Source organism: Rhipicephalus microplus, chromosome 8, assembly GCF_043290135.1.
Source record: "Rhipicephalus microplus isolate Deutch F79 chromosome 8, USDA_Rmic, whole genome shotgun sequence".
NCBI classification, from domain to species: Eukaryota; Metazoa; Arthropoda; class Arachnida; order Ixodida; family Ixodidae; genus Rhipicephalus; species Rhipicephalus microplus.
In genome coordinates this window covers 89178916-89198180 of record NC_134707.1, presented here as the reverse complement: position 1 = coordinate 89198180, position 19265 = coordinate 89178916, and the positions used below count along the sequence as shown (strand labels likewise).

The following is a 19265-nucleotide window of genomic DNA, read 5'->3' as shown; positions in this document are numbered from 1 at the left end:
GAGAATGGTTCACAGTCTTCTTTAGCTGGATTCCAAATGCTATGGGACGTGTATAGTTGTATATTCCCATGAACTTACGAAGCGACAGATGGTTAAAGACCCTTCCACAAGGACGCCTCTCTAGTCCCAAGTCTTCCATACGTATTAAAGCAAGAAAGAAACCAAGCACATGACTGCTATTATTTTATTAGAATATATGCATAAACTTTAGAGTTTCATGTTACATGCGGGGGTGAGCGCTTTCTCATGGTGAAATTCGACAGGTCACAGTAAAGTCACAGTTCAATTTCTTCGAAGAAACATTATTTAGCTTTTAGTTATATACAGTTTTTACGAGGCCTGGGGTGCGGCCTCACCGGTAACCACCGCTGGAAACGCACTCTCTCACCAGAGAAGGATTGGCCACCCTGGTGCAGTATCTGGCCACTACCTCCCACATGCATACGTCAAATAACTCACGGCCCTCAGTCCCCAGCAGCTGCGAAGCAATTGACCACGGCGGCTGGCAGATCTTCAACGCAGCACAGGGTGCTAAGAATCTCTGGATCCGGACAGGCCGCCATTGGAACCTAACATGGCAACGTTTAACACTAGAACCTTATCTAGTGAGGAAAGTCTAGCTGTACTATTCGAGGAGCTGGAGGGTGTTAAATGGGATATAATAGGGCTCAGTGAGGTTAGGAGGACAGATGAGGCCTATACGGTGCTACAGATTGGGCACGTCCTTTGCTATTGGGGCTTGGCTGACAGAAGAGAACTGGGAGTGGGGCTCCTAATTCACATAAACATAGCTGGCAACACAGAGGAATACTATAGCATTATTGAAAGGGTGGTAGGTATCGTAATTAAACTGAATAAGACATACAAGATGAAGGTAGTACAGGATTACGCGCCTACATTCAGCCATAATGACGCTACAGTTGAAAGCTTCTACGAAGACGTGCAATCGGCAATGAGTAAGCTAAAAACACAGTATACAATACTGATGGGAGACTTTAATGCAAAGGTAGGGAAGAAGCAGGCTGGAGACCAGGCAGTAGGAGATTATGGCATCGGTACTGGAAACGCCAGAGGAGAGCTGCTAGTAGAATTCGCAGAACGCAATATTTTACGGATTCGGAATACCTTCTACCGAAAACAAGGAAACCGCAAGTGGACATGGAGGAGCCCTAATGGCGAAAATAAGAACGAAATAGCCTTTATAATGAGTGCACACCCAGGCATCGTGCAGGATGTGTAAGTGGTTGGATAGGTACGATGCAGTGACCATAGAATAGTCAGGTCTCGAATTCGCCTAGACTTGAGAAAGGAACGACAGAAACTGATACGCAAGAAGCCAATCAATGAGCTAGCACTGAGAGGGAAAGTACAGGAATTCAGAGTCTCGCTTCAGAACAGGTACTCGGCCCTTAATGAGGAAACCAACCTTAGCATAGATACCAGGAATGATAATCTGACGAGTATCAATACGGAGTGTGCAGTGGAAGTTGAAGGCAGGGTAGTTAGATAGGACACTGGCAAGCTTTCCCAGGAAACGAAGAATCTCATTAAGAAGCGTCAAATCATAAAAGTCTCAAGTACAACAGACAAAATAGAAGTGGCAGAGCTTTCGAAGTTGATTAATAGGCGTAAGGTATCTGACGTAAGAAGGTATAACATGGAGAGAATTGAACATGCTCTGAAAAACGGAGGAAGCGTCCAAGCAGTGAAGAGGAAACTTGGGATAGGCAAAAATCGGATGTATGCACTAAGGGACAAAGAAGGCAAAATAACTACCAAGATGGATAGGATAGTTAAAATGGCGGAGGATTTTTACAAAGATCTGTACAGTAGCCGGGACAACCACGACTTTAATACTATAAGAGCTAGCAGTAACCCAGATGACACCTTACCAGTAATGATAGAACAAGTCAGAAAAGCTTTCGAGAGCATGCAGAGAGGCAAAGCTGCTGGTGAATATCAGGTAAAATCAGATCTGGTGAAAGATGGAGGACAGATTGTGTTAGAAAAACTAGCCCCCCTGTTTACAAGGTGTCTCCTGACGGGAAGAGTACCAGAGTCTTGGAAGAACGCTAACATCATCTTAATACATAAGAAAGGAGATGACAAGGACTTGAAGAATTACAGGCTGATTAGCTTGGTCTCTGTAGTATGCAAGCTATTTACTAAAGTAATTGCTAACAGAGTAAAGAAAACATTAGAATTCAATCAACCAAAAGAACAATCAGGATTTTGAACAGGCAGCTCAACAATCTACCACATTCATACTATCAATCAGGTAATAGAAAAATGTTCAGAATATAACCAACCACTATACATAGCCTTCATAGATTACGAGAAGGCGTTTGATTCAGTAGAAACATCAGCCGTCATGCAGACACTGCGGAATCAGGGCGCCGGTGAAGTATATATAAACATCCTGGAAGAAATCTACAGGGAATCAACTGCTACCATAGTGCTTCATAAAAAAAAGCAACAGAATACCAATCAAGAAGGGTGTAAGGCAGGGACACACAATCTCCTCAATGCTATTTACCGCGTGCTTACAGGAGGTTTTCAGAAGCCTAGAATGGGAACAGTTAGGGATAAGAGTTAATGGAGAGTACCTTAGTAACCTGCGCTTCGCCGATGACATTGCATTGCTGAGTAACTCAGGGGACGAATTGTAACTCATGATTACGGAGTTAGACAAGGAGAGCAGAAAGGTAGGTCTTAAAATGAATCTGCAGAAAACGAAAGTAATGTACAACAACCTCGGAAAAGAGCAGCGCTTCGAGATAGGTAATAGTGCACTTCAAGTTGTAAAAGACTATGTTTACTTAGGGCAGGTAATAACCGCAGAGCCGAACCACGAGATTGAAGTAACTAGAAGAATAAGAATGGGGTGGAGCACATTTGGCAAGCACTCTCAATTTATGACAGATAGATTGCCACTATCCCTCAAGAGAAAAGTATATAACAGCTGTCTCTTGCCGGTACTTAGCTACGGAGCAGAGCAGAAACCTGGAGACTTACAAAGAGGGTTCAGCTTAAATTGAGGACGACGTAGCGAGCAATGGAAAGAAAAATAGTAGGTGTAACCTTAAGAGAAAAGAGAGCAGAGTGGATTAGGGAACAAACGGGGGTTAACGATATCAAAGCTGAAATTAAAGAAAAGAAATGGACATGGGCCGGGCGTATAGCGCGTAGACAGAATAATCGCTGGTCGTTGAGGGTAACTAACTGGATTCCCAGAGAAGGAAAGCGGGTTAGGGGGAGACAGAAGGTTAGGTGGGCAGATGAGATTAAGAAGTTTGCGGGTATAAATCGGCAGCAGCAAGCACAGGACCGCGTTAAGTGGCGGAACATGGGAGAGGCCTTTGTCCTGCAGTGGACGTTGTCAGGCTGATGATGATGTTGTTATATACAGTTTTAGGACCTGCTGATAAACTGCCACCTTAATTCCCCGAAAGCTGTCTTTACTGTTACATATTACTTTTGCTCAAGTTACAAATGTGTGGTATATTTTATTGCCTAATTGTAACGTTAACGTTACAGTGTTAACAATTACGAATATTTGTCTAAATGAAAGAAAGGTGTATAATTATGGGCCTTTTCTAAAAGCGGTTGCCGCCCGGCCGTGGTGGTCTAGTGGCTAAGGTACTCGGCTGATGACCCGCAGGTCACGAGATCAAATCCCAGCTCCAGCGGCTGCATGGAGGCGAAAAGGCTGTAGGCTCATGTGCTGAGGTTTGGGCGCACGATAAAAACTCAGTTGGCCGAAATTTTCTAAATCCTCTACTACAGCGTCTCTCATAGTCGTATGGTGGTTTTGGACGGTTAAACACTGCATATCAATAAAAACGGTTTCCATATCCGCCCACTACTTAAGCAATATTTAAGACGGGTGCGTGTTCTCTTCGGTGTTATCATTATTAAATTCCATTAGGTTCGGTACTATACTTTACTATTTGCACGAGGGAGCTGCTGGCTTGTCGCACACTAACATTCACTGGCCCCACAAAAATGCCCGCTAGTGTCGTAAAACTTTGAGTAGCGCTTCCTAATACAGACCAGCGATGGCTTTAGAATAGGTTTAATGCGGAAGATGGAGAGCTCAGTCAGGCTGTCGCTCACTTCTGCTTTTTGTAACCAATGCTTACTCTACGTCATATCACAAATCATTCGTTACGCTTCAACGAGCTCTCTAAGTGGGGGTCAAGTGCGTGCCACACACGATGTAATTGCACAAATACCTCAATTCTACCAGTAATAGGTGCTTTTTGACTGAATGTCAAAGAGCCACTGCTTTTTCACTAGGGATACTGGCATCATGAATTCCCGCAGTGCGTGCGATCGGTAGGCATTACATATCTAGCTCTGAAAGTACGATGCATCATACTTTTCCCAGTAACTGTAGCGTCATTCTTAACTTTGATTATCGTCATTTTACTAGCCACTTCGCCGTGCCTCTTCAGCAGCTTATACTTAAGTCTCGAGGCGCACACCAGAAAAAAATAATAATAACAAGCTCACGTTCCTGGAAAACTGGACGCCGGCAGCCGCAGTCACTCTGCTTCAGCTGTGTTAGAATAAAAGGGGCAATATGGACACAATCTCATCGGCCTTCTTTAGGTCTGTCACGTTTTTCTTTACCAAAAAAATCATTGCTGGCACCTAATAAATTTTTTCTTCGAACTACTTCATCGACTTGTTTTTAAAAACTTCCGAAGATTTATCTGATACAATATGCTTGTAGTGATATGCTGAACTTTACTAGTTATTGCAAAAGACGTGTAATCAGAAAATGGCGTTATACTGCACAAGAAATTACGTGGTAATGTTACAAGTGCAATATGAGTAATGTACTTGTGACCCGAGTCAAGGCCATATAATTCCATTGCATGAAAACGCTATAAATAAGGATTAGATAAAGAGCTCTGTATCATATTTTTACAGACTACCAGCAAGAATACCAGCCCGAATACCAGCTCCGATACCAGCCCGTAAACGATCCTCCGGCTGCTGCTTATCAACCTCAAAACGATCCTGCTTACCAAGAGGGTTACTACGTCAGTCGGGTAGCTGTAAATGAGCCTGCCAAGGGTTAGTATGTTCACACATTTTGCTATTGCCTTAGATTCATTGGTGACTGGTCCTAAATTTATGCACACATTTATTCCTAACTTGGTGGTTACCTGTTCTGGTATCACATAAAGCAAAAAATTCATTTCATATTGATGAATATGCATAAAGCTACGCCCCGTGCTTTCTCTTTGGCATCCTTCAAATTTTCTGACTTGAATGCGACATGACTTTCGAATCGAATGGTGTTCTTCTGTCATACTCTCTGAAGTAGAATGAGTTGTGAGAGCAAAGCAACCATGCTCTTCTCACCTGTTAATTAAGGCCGTCTGAGGGTTGGGCCAAGTTATCTAAGTAAGTTTACCTTCCTTGAAATGCAGCGTAATATATAGACGGTGCGCTTGGTTCTCTTCTTAGAAAGATAGGGGTTATGCAGTTTATGCGAATCTCGCGTGGGCATAACTTTTACGAGATCTGGCACTGCGTTTTTTTTTTTGCAAGTTGAATATTGTGTCGCGCCGAAATTAGGCTCTTTCCACACAGCGGAGCATGTCTCCCGTCAGTCGTCTAAGCCTCCAAGAACATACGCTACAGGTTAATTTTACTGTACTTCTGGTGCACTACATGCGCCAGCTATGAGCGCACAAAATGGGCTGAATAATGGTGGCGCTTGGACCTAGTGCACTGCTGACGCTAAAACACGTCCGCAGGCAAAAAATTGGCAGCATATCTACGGAGTGAATGATGGAGAGTGGGGCGAAGCATTCGTCCATCAATTAGCTCTTGCTTCCGTCCGTCCATGCGTACGTCTGTGTGGCCACACGTGCGTTCATCCGCCCGCCCGTGCGTGCGTCTGTTCACGCGTCCGTCCCTGCGTTCGTCCATGCATCCGCCCCTGCGTCCGTTCATGCGTCCTTTCATGCATTTGTCTGTTTGTCCGTTCGTCCATCTATTCAACACTCCAAGTACCACCATCTCGCATCTTTTCATCATATATTCCCCATGTAAAAGCACCGCCATCTAGCGGATATTCCAAGTACTAAACGAGAGGAGGCACACGCACACTGTCTTACGGCTTGCGCTTCGTGTCTACTTCCCGCCTTTAACCACCTCGAGTTCATGGTATATACTAGTTCACTGTATTTATGGCACTGCGGCCCGACGCTCGCTAAACCTTTCCAAAACCAAGGAGGTTACGCCCAGCGAGTAAAACGTAGCAACCTTTTCCTGTCAGATAGTGCTTAATGTTCATGCCAATGGCTGCTAATGGGAAATGAAAGACAGGAGAATTCGGCTTTTACTTTCTTACGGCTTGCACTTCGTATCTACTTCCCACCTTTAACCACCTCGAGTTCATTCATGGTATATACTAGTTCCTTGTATTCATGGCACTGCGGCTCAACGCTAGCTAACCCTTTCTAAAACCAAGGAGGTCACACCCAGCGAGTATGACGTAGCAACCCTTTCTTGTCAGATAATGCTCTATGTACATGCCAATGACTGCTGATGGGAATCGCAGCGTGCGCGTTAACTAAAAGCCGAATGCTCCTGTCTCTCATTCCCGGTTAGCAGCCATTGGCATGTTTATTGAGCACTATTTTTATTGTTCAACAATGCACAGAAGAAATCTCCCACCGGCACCGCATTGCAGGTCAAAACGTTATACTTGTTACATGCTACAACGGCTACGAGGGATGAACGGGTGCCGCTATAAGGAGCTTCGCCCCTACAATTTTTTTCGGGATGAGGGGACTCCACCTTCATCTGAACTATGGGTCGACATCGCGTGTGGATGCAAAGCAGCGGGGAGAAGGTGAACGTCACCCACGGGAGCTCGGCTACGTCACCTTAGGCACGTGCATCAACATTCAGAAACTCTACCTTGCAACGCTGCCGGTGACCAAAGCAGCTAAATAGCCGGTTCCTCGACGCACCCGCCAGAGACATCAAAGGTGGCCCTGTGCTATTCAAAGCAGACACGCTCTGTCTCAAGGATACGTGGAATGCCACAAGACCAATGATAAATGGCTGCGAAGTCAGGATGTATGCTGAGGAAGCGTCTCGTTGCCTTCGCCACCGACTCGAAAAGAGAGGAGGCAAGCGTAGTGTAGAAGCGAGAGAAGGGCAGGGGGACGTACATACATTGTGGGGGTGTGGACGCCCCCTACTAAGGAAGGATTTTCTTGCCTTCGCCGTCGACTCGAAAAAAAGGGTCAGCGTAGGAGAAGAGAGAGGGGAAAGGAAATGTGCATGCGCAGTGGGAAGTGGAAGTGTGAAAGAAGGATGGACACAGTCCCGTGCAAAAGTTTCTTCGCATTTAAAAAAATCAGGAAGGGGGTGGGCCTGGTTTGCCATCCCATGGCTACGCCACCATAAAGAAATCAACTTCCCTAAAGGGTGTCCCAGATGGCATACTTGTGGTCGCTTGCACTCGTTAGTCAACACGTCAACACATGTGTTTGTAGCCACCGTAGGGCCACCAAAACCAATGTTTGGCATTAAATTTTTTTCAAAGGAAAAACTTGACTGATTCTTACAATTGTACATGTCAGGTCAGCATTGTGTTCTGCTATTGAAATATAATGCGCTACGACAGAAGTGGGCACTATAAATCGAAAGTATTCTTACGTGTGTTTTTTTACACTCTGAGTACAATACATTGCTTAGATTTAATTCTACGCGTACTCCCCTTATCGAAGCATGGCTGCGTAGTCTTGTGGTAAGGACACTCGCCTGAGAATTTTGAGGGCACGGGCTCAAATCTAGTCTTCAAAAAGAATAGTTTTCCTGGTTTTATTTATGCCGAAGACAGTGTTTGTCTGACCAGCCTCTCATGGCCCTAAAAGCAGCGCAGTAGCTAAACCACGAAAATATATTGGAAAGAAACTATCTCGCCGCTTACTTACCTACTGACACGTTTGGGGGACGTGGCTCTCTTTTTACCTATGTAATTCCCCACCTTCCTTTTTCTGTGTTCCTTTCTATCTCGTACATAGAGCTGTCCATGCTCGAAATAAATCAGTCGTTCGTTGGCCAACACCCTGCGTTGTTTCTCTTTTTTTAAGAGTCCGTGCCTTACATGAGAGCAATTCAAAACACAAAGACGTACCAATCAGCTTTAAGGCGCCGTCTTATTCGTATTTTGACGCAGGCGTGAATTAAGTACACGTTAAAAATATTAACGGGCTTTTTACATGATTGCAAGTGGCGTTTTTTTTTTGTTGCGTTGCATGATAGTTTTTTTAAAGTTAGACAGCGAAGCCTATTGCTAAAATGAACGGGCTACCAGTTTTCTTATAGACATCCGGGCAAATGTCTACCGAAAACGAAGGACAATATTTGGCGTGTGATGACGCAATGACGGCAGGTCAGAAATTATGGTCATGTTATCAGTGTAGGAAAACATGGCACTAGATTGGAAGTTCGCAGCCTTTCCCGCAATCACCGTCTTTTTACATGATAGTAAACCGACATATACTAATGGTTGTCAGTGCAGCCACCGACTGCTGTTGCTTACGTGTCGTTCGAGGAGAACTGCGTTTACAAGGTTTGCTCATGTGAAATCAAGCAGTCTTCTTAGAATTCTCTTCTTCTATATTATCGATGAAGATACAAAGACTTCCCTGAAGCAGGAACATTGTCCTTTTTAGAATTCTACCACAGACCCTGAAATGACGAAGTTTCACATTTACGATACTTTAGTCCTCCTGCCATGTGAGCAACTACCTTAAGGTAACACTTCTTAACTTATCATATATCTCCCAGATAAGTTTATTTTTGGAATAGGAAACTTGGTTCTGCGTCAGTAGAATCCCGTCCAGAGACTTTACAGACAATGCAGCCACTCACAAGAACGCATGGATTATAATTGCAAGTAACAAATTTTTTTATGTTGAACACCAACGAACTTGAACGAACGCATGACAAGTTAAATGGAAGTTAGTCATATGTTTCCGCGTAAAATGCTTCTCTTGTACCTACGTGTGTTATAACCCGGCGTTCAGGGTGCTAATTGATCTTCGTAGCGGGAAACGTTGACTAATTTATTTCACTTTATTTATTTCCTATATTACGGAGCAGAGTATCTGGGCAGAAACTAGCAGGAAAGCTACATTACGCTTCCCAGCCCCTTATAATTCAGCATCATGTATACAGAGTAGAGGGGTGTAGAAAACATGTACACCAGGTTGATTAGTGGACCATGGGAGAAGCCTTTGCCCTGCAGCGGGTGTAGTCAGGCTAATGATGACAGTGACGAGTGACTACAAAAACATTTGGTGTAGATAAAAAAAATAGAAGCACCAATTACGTGCGCATAGAGTATTGATGTAGTGCGAAACCTAAGCACTCACGATAGACCATTCTTTTTTGTTTCATTTCCAATTTCGTTCAGACGTCCAGCCGCAACTGAACACAGTGCCTGGTAAGTTCAGAGGAAGAGCTTCTGCTGCCATTTACTAGTTTAAACATAAGAATTTTTTGTGTGTAGTTGTGATGAAATGGTCTAACATTCCGTTTCAGACGCCCTGAAGTAAGTATTATTAGGAATGTTATTTGTATTGTTTTTCCAACAGCTACTTCGTTATCTGTCATGTCGGTATGCTAATTTAATAATGGCCATATACTATCTTACACTAATTGAACTAAAACAGAATCATAACCAATTTTCCCAGCTAAATGACGTCAAATGAATCACAGCAAAATACTATTTTCGTCCTCTCATATCAGTAAAACTGTGTTTGCGATGTAGTTGCCTTTCCGATCCAGCGTTATCCACACTACATCGTTGCCTTTCAAAATAGAGGTTTTCATGTGTCCTACTGATTTTGTACAACAACACGTCTTATACATTCGGTGCCCTTCATACGGCCAACAGGCTTTCAGTTCCAACACAGACTCTGTGGCGTCCGTGATGCGAACGCATATCCTGCACAATTTGAGTTGGTGAACATTGCCTGTGTGTTTCCTGTGGCTCACGCTTGGGGCAAAACATAAGCTGGCACTCCTAAATACGTCTGGTTGTGAACTTGTTCACGAAAGAGATTTTATTTGACTAGTCGAGCTGTTAAAAGTGCACACCCGAACCAGGCACTCTATTGATAAAAACGGGATAATATAAATGTATTGTGAATTGCAGCGTGCAGTTAGTTCCATTAAAAATCACGAATTACATTCGTCTTTCGTTTCACAAATGAATGAAATTCGAATATAATTCATGATTGTCAACAAAACTAAGTATATGCCACAATTCAAAATGCTTTTACTTTACACTTACATTCACCTTTTGTCTTATCCGGGACCCTTCCATACGGCGTCTCTCATAATCCTATCTTGGGTTTAGGATGTAAAACTTCAGATATTATTATTGTCTTTATTGTTAGTAAACATGAGTATTGGCCACATATTTGGCGTGTGCAATTTGGCGTAATCATTGGGGTTAAATGTTCGTTACTTGAAACAGTATATGGATCAACCACGCACAACATCGGTTCAACAAAATCAATAGATGACAATGAACCTTAAGTAAACGATGCGAATAAGTCTTGTTGGGACGTCTGCTACGCAAAAATTGGTTGGGCGTATGTGAATGGACTATTCGGTATAGCGTACTAGTACGAAGATGTATGAAAACCAATAAACCCGATGCACTAGCAAGGATGTGATGATGCCGAAAGTGCATTTATAAAACACAAATGCACAGTGGGAGTTGACCACGTCATCACTAAGACGTTGATATTGCCTCTTGTATGCATGCGTTGCGCGAAGGATATAGGCAACCAACATAGTGTATCAAGTATGAGCACCTTTGTTTCCTCAGAACGTTTCTTTATATCAGTAGCTACCTCGTACTCTGAAACATCCGCTTCATGAAAAGCCTATTACAAGAGGCAACTATCATGATCCCGCTGTGAAGAATCTTTGGATAACTGCTTTTAAATTTTCGTACACCAACCCCAGTCTAAGCAAGCCGTATCAAACTAAAGTTAATCGAAATATTCTATACTTATCATAACTATATTGAATTACAACAATTCTTTAGCGTCAATTGCTAGTAAAACTCATGGCTTCGTCGAACAGAAACAGCTGAAACACTCGATATATTGAATAACCGCATGAATTTTGCTTTCCCTCGTAACTATTTTCGTTTTTGTCATGGAATTATACTGCCCCTAAATATCCGAGTAGAGGGACTAGGAATGCGCCTGGGCGACGACGACAGTTACTATCGTACGTATTTACGTGCATTCCCCGCGATTCCTCATCACTGGGGCGCGTATCTGTTGTGCGGTGTAGCCATTTGGTCACCGCGTGCACGTCCTCTCTTTATAGCTATGGATAGCGCAAGTCAGAAAGATCTCCTGTTTTCCAAAAAAAGTCATCCTTAATTATTGCAGTCGAACTTCGGGAATTGAAGTCCTACGTCACCACTGCGCACATCATGCCACTGAGCCGGACATGCGTGGGGTACTGACAAAGAAGAAAAAAGGATTGACGTTAGATCTATAACACAGAATTGGCGCTTCCTGCCTCCGATGAGCACGAAGGGCGGCGTACGAAGATCTTCAGGTGCTATCGACCTCGCGACCGTATGACCTCGCGGACAATTCATGTAGCCCCACATACCCAAATACGAGCCTCAGAAAAAAGCAAAATTAAAAAAAATTGTTGCCACAAAGCATTTTATATGCATCATGTGCCAGCGCTGTGATGCCGACTTGGGAAAAGAAAAATGCATCTCAAATACAATGATATCATTAAACGTCTTATGTGGAATTATCAAGTATATTAAACTGATTGACGAGTTTGATGTATGTGGTGTTGAGAGTAGTAGTAGTTACTCCGCCTTGAAGTCAACCATCAAAGTAAAAAAGCAATGTAGGAAAACGTCTATGAGAAACGCAGTTACTAGACAACGACATGCTTTTTTTTTTTTTAAATGCCACAGTCATCCTAGTTTGGCGGCCTCCATCACAGAGCGTCCGCTGGGCGCAATAGATGCCTCGCAACGACGCGACGAGTTTTCGCAACACCACTGCCCAGTTTTGTGGCCTGACTGCAAACTTTGCTGTTAAAATCACGTGTGCAACAGTTTGAAGAGCCACCTCCGATGAACCTCGTTTTATTGCTTTCTTTTATTGACAATGTCAAGTTCATTATTGGAGTCAATGTAACGAAGAAAACGTACATATTATTTATATGCATAATCACATTAAACTACCATGCACGTTCATTTACACTCTTGGTAATTAATAATATAAATAGAAGTACCATGAAAAAGTCAATATACAGTAAAACTCTGCAATAAAATGTTCATAACAAATTACCATATAGACCAAATTACGCAGAAAAGCAGATCTAACGCGTTTTCAAAATCTGCAGACCTGTAACTGTTTAGAGGTGCTTCAAGCAAATTGTACCACATGATCACGTGAGTCAAGTAATCTAACCCTCCCAGCTTCTTCTCTTGCTATCCTAATTCAACCCTTCGCATCAGGTAGAGAAGTGAAGCTTTCGTGCTCGTCATATGGTTTGCTTGCGTACGGCAATCACCAGCATATTACTACTAATTTGAACCTTCACTGATTCGTTAACCGCGATCATTTGCCCTTTCTCCCATTCCAGAGGGACTTCTTCAAAGTTCAACTGCACAACAGTCGTCATTTCCTTCGTCGTGATTACATTCCTGCTCATCGCCATTGTTTTCCTGTCAGGGACAAGTAAGAATTGTCGTGTTTTACAGGAAAAACAATACAAACCAACGGGCCTTTCTTGCAGAGGTGCATTTACAAAAAAAATGCTCAATGATGGCTACATTTCCATCAACTCCCTATTTTCATGCAAGCTCAAGGAAAAGTTTCACTCTAAATTTTATCGAAAGCTGTTGTTCAAGACATCCCTAACGTCCAATGGTAGTGCACATCGTGTGAAAGCCGGCCCATGAAAACTGTTGTGTCTACGGTAGCCGGAACAACAGGTGTACGTAAACAAGCAATACAGAGTTTCATTACTCAAAAGCAATGTAGGAGATTTAAGAGGGAAATTAATTGGTATATATTCATCAAGACAACTTGACAGCGCAAACAAACGAAACAAATCAAAAATGAACCCAAACAAGCGCAGAATGAAACTTGAGTTCACTTGCGACAAAACTTTAAACAGCAAAAAAAAAAAAAAACGAGTGGAAGCGTCAACACATGTAAGGTGTTGTCATGTAACCCCCCGTATAAGTTTTAAAATTTGAGACTGTGTTTCTTAAAAATACGTGATGTCGGTGGAACCTTCTCCTCGTAAACCTCTCTCCCACGCTTCTTTTCGGCTATATATTTACGCTACAAATAGACCAAAGTTTCAGTCTACGATTACTGGAATTCCTTCTTGCTTCGTCCCGTTTCTTCGAGCTGCCAAGTTGTCATGACGAAAACGAAGGCACTTGCGCGCAGCTTGGTCCGATTGGTGGTGTTCGCCCAGTTCACGGGGAGCCGGAAACGGTGAAAGTAGCATATATTAGCAGACGATGACTGCCTGCGCGTGTTGTCAGGCGTCCGGCAAGCTGGAACACGACATATATTTGTTCACCCATTACAAAGGGCAAAGCCACAAATCATCATGATCGTCATCATCATCGTCATCATTATCATCGTCGTCATCATCATCGTCATCACCATCGTCGTAATCGTCGTCATCATCATCACCATCGTCATCATCATCACCATAATCAGCAGAAGCAGCATCAACATAATCAACATCATTATAATCATCTTTATCACCATCATCATCATCGTCATTATCATCGAGATTGAGTGAGAGAGGGGTGGTGTCGCCACTCGGCTGCTGGCTTTGAAGCGGGAAGGTGCGGTGTACACGGATGTCTCATAGTGCTCTGTGAGACACGTCAAAAAAAAAAAAAAGACAGCCCAAGAGGGGGAGTCTTTTCTTTCAGTATTCGTCGTTTTCTCCAGTGTGCGCTACCATACTCCTCATTAATCAACCCACTAGCCCACAAGTACGGCAGGGAATGCAAAGAAACGATAACAGCATGGCCCGCTGTTTACATTGCGCTCTGTATACGGAGCCCTGTTGCTGAATGCGCGCCTTCAATCCAGTTAAATTTAATTCCGAGGAATTAGTTCTTGCTGCTATTCTATTTATATCAATTCTTTTCAATGAAAAAAAAAACAGCTCATTCCCACTCCGGGATTGACCGGACAATGAAATTTCATTCCTTTAGATCTTCAACGTAAGAAAGGCATATTGATTGTTTCATCTAGTCATTGATGAACGCCCCTTAAAACTGATGTCATCAGATTAATCAAGAACTGCGAAAGTACGCAACACACGCTACCAAGGTATAGAATGTTAGTGGCCTCGTTAAAAAATTTCGTGCGATACAAAAACTCTACTAATTCTCATATAGGAATACTTCTCCCGCTATGCCCCGCCGGGGTTGTCTAGGGGCTAAGGCACTCGACTGCTGACAAGCAGGTCGCTGGATCGAATCCCTGGCTGTGGCGGCTGCACTTCCGATGGAGGTGGAAAATGCTGTAGGTCTGTTTGCTCAGATTTGGGTGCACGGTAAAGAACCCCAGGTGGTCAAAATTACCGGAGCCCTCCACTACTGCGTCTCTCACAATATTATGGTTGCTTTGGGATGTTAAACCCCGCATGTAAACCAAGTTACTTCTTTATTTACACCTGAAGTATTTGCATATTGAGCAAGTTTGAATGAATATAATATTAAAGCTTAAGTGTGTTAATGCTGAGATGACGACAGAGTGTCTTTTTATGATCACAAAGGTAGTGCTCAACAAGGTTTTGCTACAACAGTTAGCCCCTAGATGTTAAGGCAGACGTTATCATCTGCCAGCTTGCCAGCCTTTTCTTTCGTTGCGTGTGCTCACATTCATGCTCACTCTTTAGGTGCCGAATAAAATAAATGATACGCCAGCTGCAGCATGTGTAGCTTCGGAAGAAAGCTGCAGCGGACACGCAGGTCGTGGGATCGAATCCCTGCTGCAGCTGCTGCATTTCCAATGGAGGCGGAAATGCTGTAGGCCCGTGTGCTCAGATTTGGGTGCGCGTTAAAGAACCTCAGGTGGTAGAAATTTCCGGAGCCTTCCACTACGGCGTCTCTCATAATAGTATTGTGGTTTCGGGACGTTAAAACCCCCAAACCAATCAAACAAGTTGAAGAACTTCTCCTGCAAGGCAGAGGTTGATGAAGGCAACTGCTCATGTGTATAGCAGGCCTCTGCGAAAGCCGAGAACAGTTGTGCGTTACGTTGCTGCACTGCTCCACGCAAGGTCTCAACGTTTTTCGCGATAACTTCGCTCTGTCACTAGTGTTGCCGAATGCATCTATCCCATTGACTTCCGTTGTTTGGTCCAAAGCTGAACGCGCCTACGGTTCACTTGGTGTAAGAACATAGCTATGCCGTAGTCAGTGTATCTTGAGATAAAGGGAATCATGGTTTCGATTGTATTAGGAGTGCACCTTTCTTTTCGTTCGCCGATTTATATTATCAAGGAACCTGCTAGGGCGCCTATGCCACCTCCGTAGTTACACACGGTGGATACCAACGGCACAGATTCGCGTTTACGCGAACACAAACCATGAATCAACACAGGGGGAAAAATTGTAGTAGAGGCACGCTGTTTATATAGGTACCGCTTGCAGTCAGCCAAGTTATTTTCAAAAATACCGCTTCATTGTTAAATTTCATGCTTTGAATTTCTAACGTTTCTAACGAAGCTTAAAAACCAGCGCTTAGGAGAAAATGTGATCAATCTTCAAGAAAAAGGCGCAATTTAATTCCCATTCCATACTGGGCGAAAGGTGCCTAATTCTATTCTTATTCCATTCCTCCAAGCGTTGTACCCATTCTATACCGATTCCTTTCCGGCGTCGCGATAATGGGCAATGATTCCGGAGCGTAACTCCGCAACACTGTTCTGGAGTCGTAATAAAGAGATGCTATAGTGGATATTGGTTGTTGCCCGGATGGCTCTGGTGACCTTTTGTGAACATAAAGGCTACAGTTGGAGGAGCACATGTAATGTAGATCACACACCTTTTGCGTTTTTTCCGTTAAAACTGCGTATACGTTAAGGCCCAACTCACATTTTACTTAACAAACTTGTGTCTTTTTTGTTCAGATTTCAAATATATTGACGCGCCCACCTCTCCAATTTATAGCTGAATTTCCTTAATCAACGCACTAGATTCATCTTGCTGATTGTTAACGCTGAATAGCTTTTGTACGTCAAAAAAAAGATAACTTTGCCCATAATGCGTTGGTTCACGTTCTGAAGTAACTTTTTTCCTTTCTTGAGTTGACATTTATTTATTTATTTATTTATTTGCAATACTGTCAACTCCAATGTTGGAGTCATTACAGAGGGCATATTGCAGGTAGTATACATTCATGAAGAACAAACAATAACATTCCAACTGACATACATAAGCCTCACCCAGTACCTTCTGGCCTGCTACAGTGCGCCGTGCAAAAAAGAAAAAGAAAAGAGGAAAATAGCAAAGGTATGTGAAGCATTGAAGCACTACTATAGATTACGCATGGTTTCTAACACTGCGGTGAATGTGGATAGTGTGTCGGCATTAGTAGCATTTGCATTCAGTTTATTCTATTCACGTATTTTTAGTGGGAAAAACAATTTTCCAAAGACGTCACTGTTTGAGGAATATTCTTGCAGACTGTATTTGTGCTTATGACGAGTAGGGCGTGACTGTGAAAATGTGACGTACTTAGACACACCTACCTTGTAGTGACCATGTAACAACTGGTACAAGAACCTCAGGCGTGCCTCTTTTGCCCTAGTAGCTAGTTTTTCAATGCCAGAAGAAGCCAGAAGGTTAGTGGGAGAATCTGTACGTTTGAACTTGTTGTGTACAAACCGTGTGGCTTTGCGTTGTACTGCCTCTAATTTACTAATACCACTTAGCGTATAAGGAAACCAAACTATGTTGGCATATTCTAATACTGGTCTTATGAACATGGTATAAGCCAAGAGTTTTGCGGACGCTGGTGCAATTCGAGGTCGTCTTTTTAGGTAGAAAAGTTTACGCAGTGCGGCTGCAGTGACGTTAGCTATGTGTGTATCCCATCTCAGCTCAGACGTTAATGTAATGCCTAAGTACTTATGCTGCACAACATTAGTCAGTGGTGAACCATGAATGGTGTAGATGAATTGCGATGGATTCTGCTTACGTGTTACCGTCATAGCTGTGGATTTTTTCACATTGATGGACCTTTGCCACTTATCGCACCAATCTGCTAGCTTGGTTAGACATTCATTGAGATTAATGTGGTCTGTGTAGCTGGTTACCTCCTTATAAATAATGCAGTCATCTGCAAACAGTTTGATATTACAGTTAATGTTTGACGTGAGGTCATTTATGAAAATTAAAAATAATAGTGGTCCCAAGACGGAACCTTGAGGGACCCCAGAAGTTACGGGGACTATGTTTGATATAAGACCTTCATACTGCACGAACTGTGAGCGATTTGTTAGGAAATTTTGTATCCAAGAAAACGATAACCCCTCTCCTATCGCACTTTTCAGTTTAATTAGTAACTTTCTGTGACATACGCAATCGAAAGCCTTAGAGAAATCAAGTAAAATTATGTCTGTTTGGCCACGATTATTTATGGTAGAAGCTAGATCATGAACTACCTCTGTTAACTGCGTAACAGTGGACAGGCCACTACGAAATCCGTGTTGACTAGGAGACCAAATTTTATTTTTTCGAGAAAAACAGTTATGTGTTTGAGGATGATATGCTCTAGTAGCTTACATGAAATGCTAGTGAGGGATATCGGCCGGTAATTTGAAACCAATGACTGTTCTCCTGATTTATGAATAGGTATTATTTTTGCAATCTTCCAGTCATCTGGCAGCTGGGATGAAGTAAGCGACTTTCGAAAGATTAACCCAAGAAACTTGCTACACCATTCTGTGTACCTCTTAAGGAACTCGTTAGGAATATCATCTGGACCACTCGATTTTTTAGGATCTAAGTTAAGAAGCAAGTTCAGTATTCCTGTATCTGTGACTTCTAGGTGATCAATGCTTGGCGAATCGAGGGATAATACTGGAGGAGTGGCACCATTATCAGTCGTGAACACTGATTGGAAAAAAATGTTGTATTCGTTAGCCTTTTCCGTTCTTTCCCCTGAATCCGTGTGCGACTGTGTATTATTGCTAGTGCGAAGGTATCTCCAAAATTTGCTTGGATTGCTTTTAATAAAGCTTGGAAGTGTACCACTAAAATATTATTGTCTGGCAGTTTTCTTTTTTTCCTTAAACTCTGATTTTGCACACTGCAGCTTCTGTTGAATGGATGATTTACACTTATGGTTTTTCGCAGCCACACGCAACCTTTTTAACCTACGCTTGGCCTGGATAACCTCACGTGTTATCCAAGGATTATTCCCTGGAGCTTTCGTGTGTTTCTTTGGTATGAAGTTAGTGACACAGTACATAACAGTAGATTTGAAACTTAGCCAAAGTAGATTAGTATCACTGGATGCGTCAAAAGCTAGCTGCAAAAAGTTTTCGAACTCATTTGCGAGATGGGTTAATACGCTGCTATCGTCAGCTTTTTTGAAATCAATTACAGTTGATCCACGCTGCTCACATGCAATACTGGAGTCAAGCGGCAGCAAGCACATGACTATGTGATGGTCTGATATGCCGTCAACTACGTCAGTGCGAACACGGTCTTCCGGGAAGTGCTGAATAATCAGTATCAGATCTAATATGCTCTCGGCAGTGTTCTGTAAGCGGGTTGGAAATAACACGATTTGCTGAAGGCTAAAGTTCAACATTATGTTTATAAGAGCGTCCGAGGCAGATGATGTGTGGTTTAGCGTAGTCCAGTCAATGTCTGGGAGATTAAAATCTCCCATAAGCAGGACACGAGAGTTGCGAACATGACGCTGCATGAAGTCATGAACTGCAGTTATGCATTCGTGTCCGGATGACGGACCTCGATAAACGCATCCAACGAATATAGAAGTGCTATCGCAAAGAATCCGGCAGAAAATTGCCTCAGCATCTGTTACAGCTGGAAGCGATGCATATGAATGGCATTTCTTTATGAGTAGAGCGACGCCCCCGCCACGAGAAGGTCTATTCTTACGGATAACGTAATAATTTGGAGGAACAACTTCACTATCGTATAT

The 19265-nt window shown here is 42.9% G+C and overlaps 1 protein-coding gene and 1 long non-coding RNA gene across 2 annotated transcripts in view; both read left to right on the top strand.

Moving 5' to 3' along the window:
• The window catches only part of LOC119187311 (uncharacterized), a 293285-nt gene that overhangs the window by 231030 nt on the left and 42990 nt on the right, over positions 1-19265 (top strand). The window lies entirely within an intron of this gene.
• On the top strand, positions 4973-12780 carry LOC142768650 (uncharacterized). The gene is made up of 3 exons (XR_012885376.1): positions 4973-5085; positions 9458-9487; positions 12688-12780. It is a non-coding gene; the product is annotated as an uncharacterized LOC142768650 (long non-coding RNA).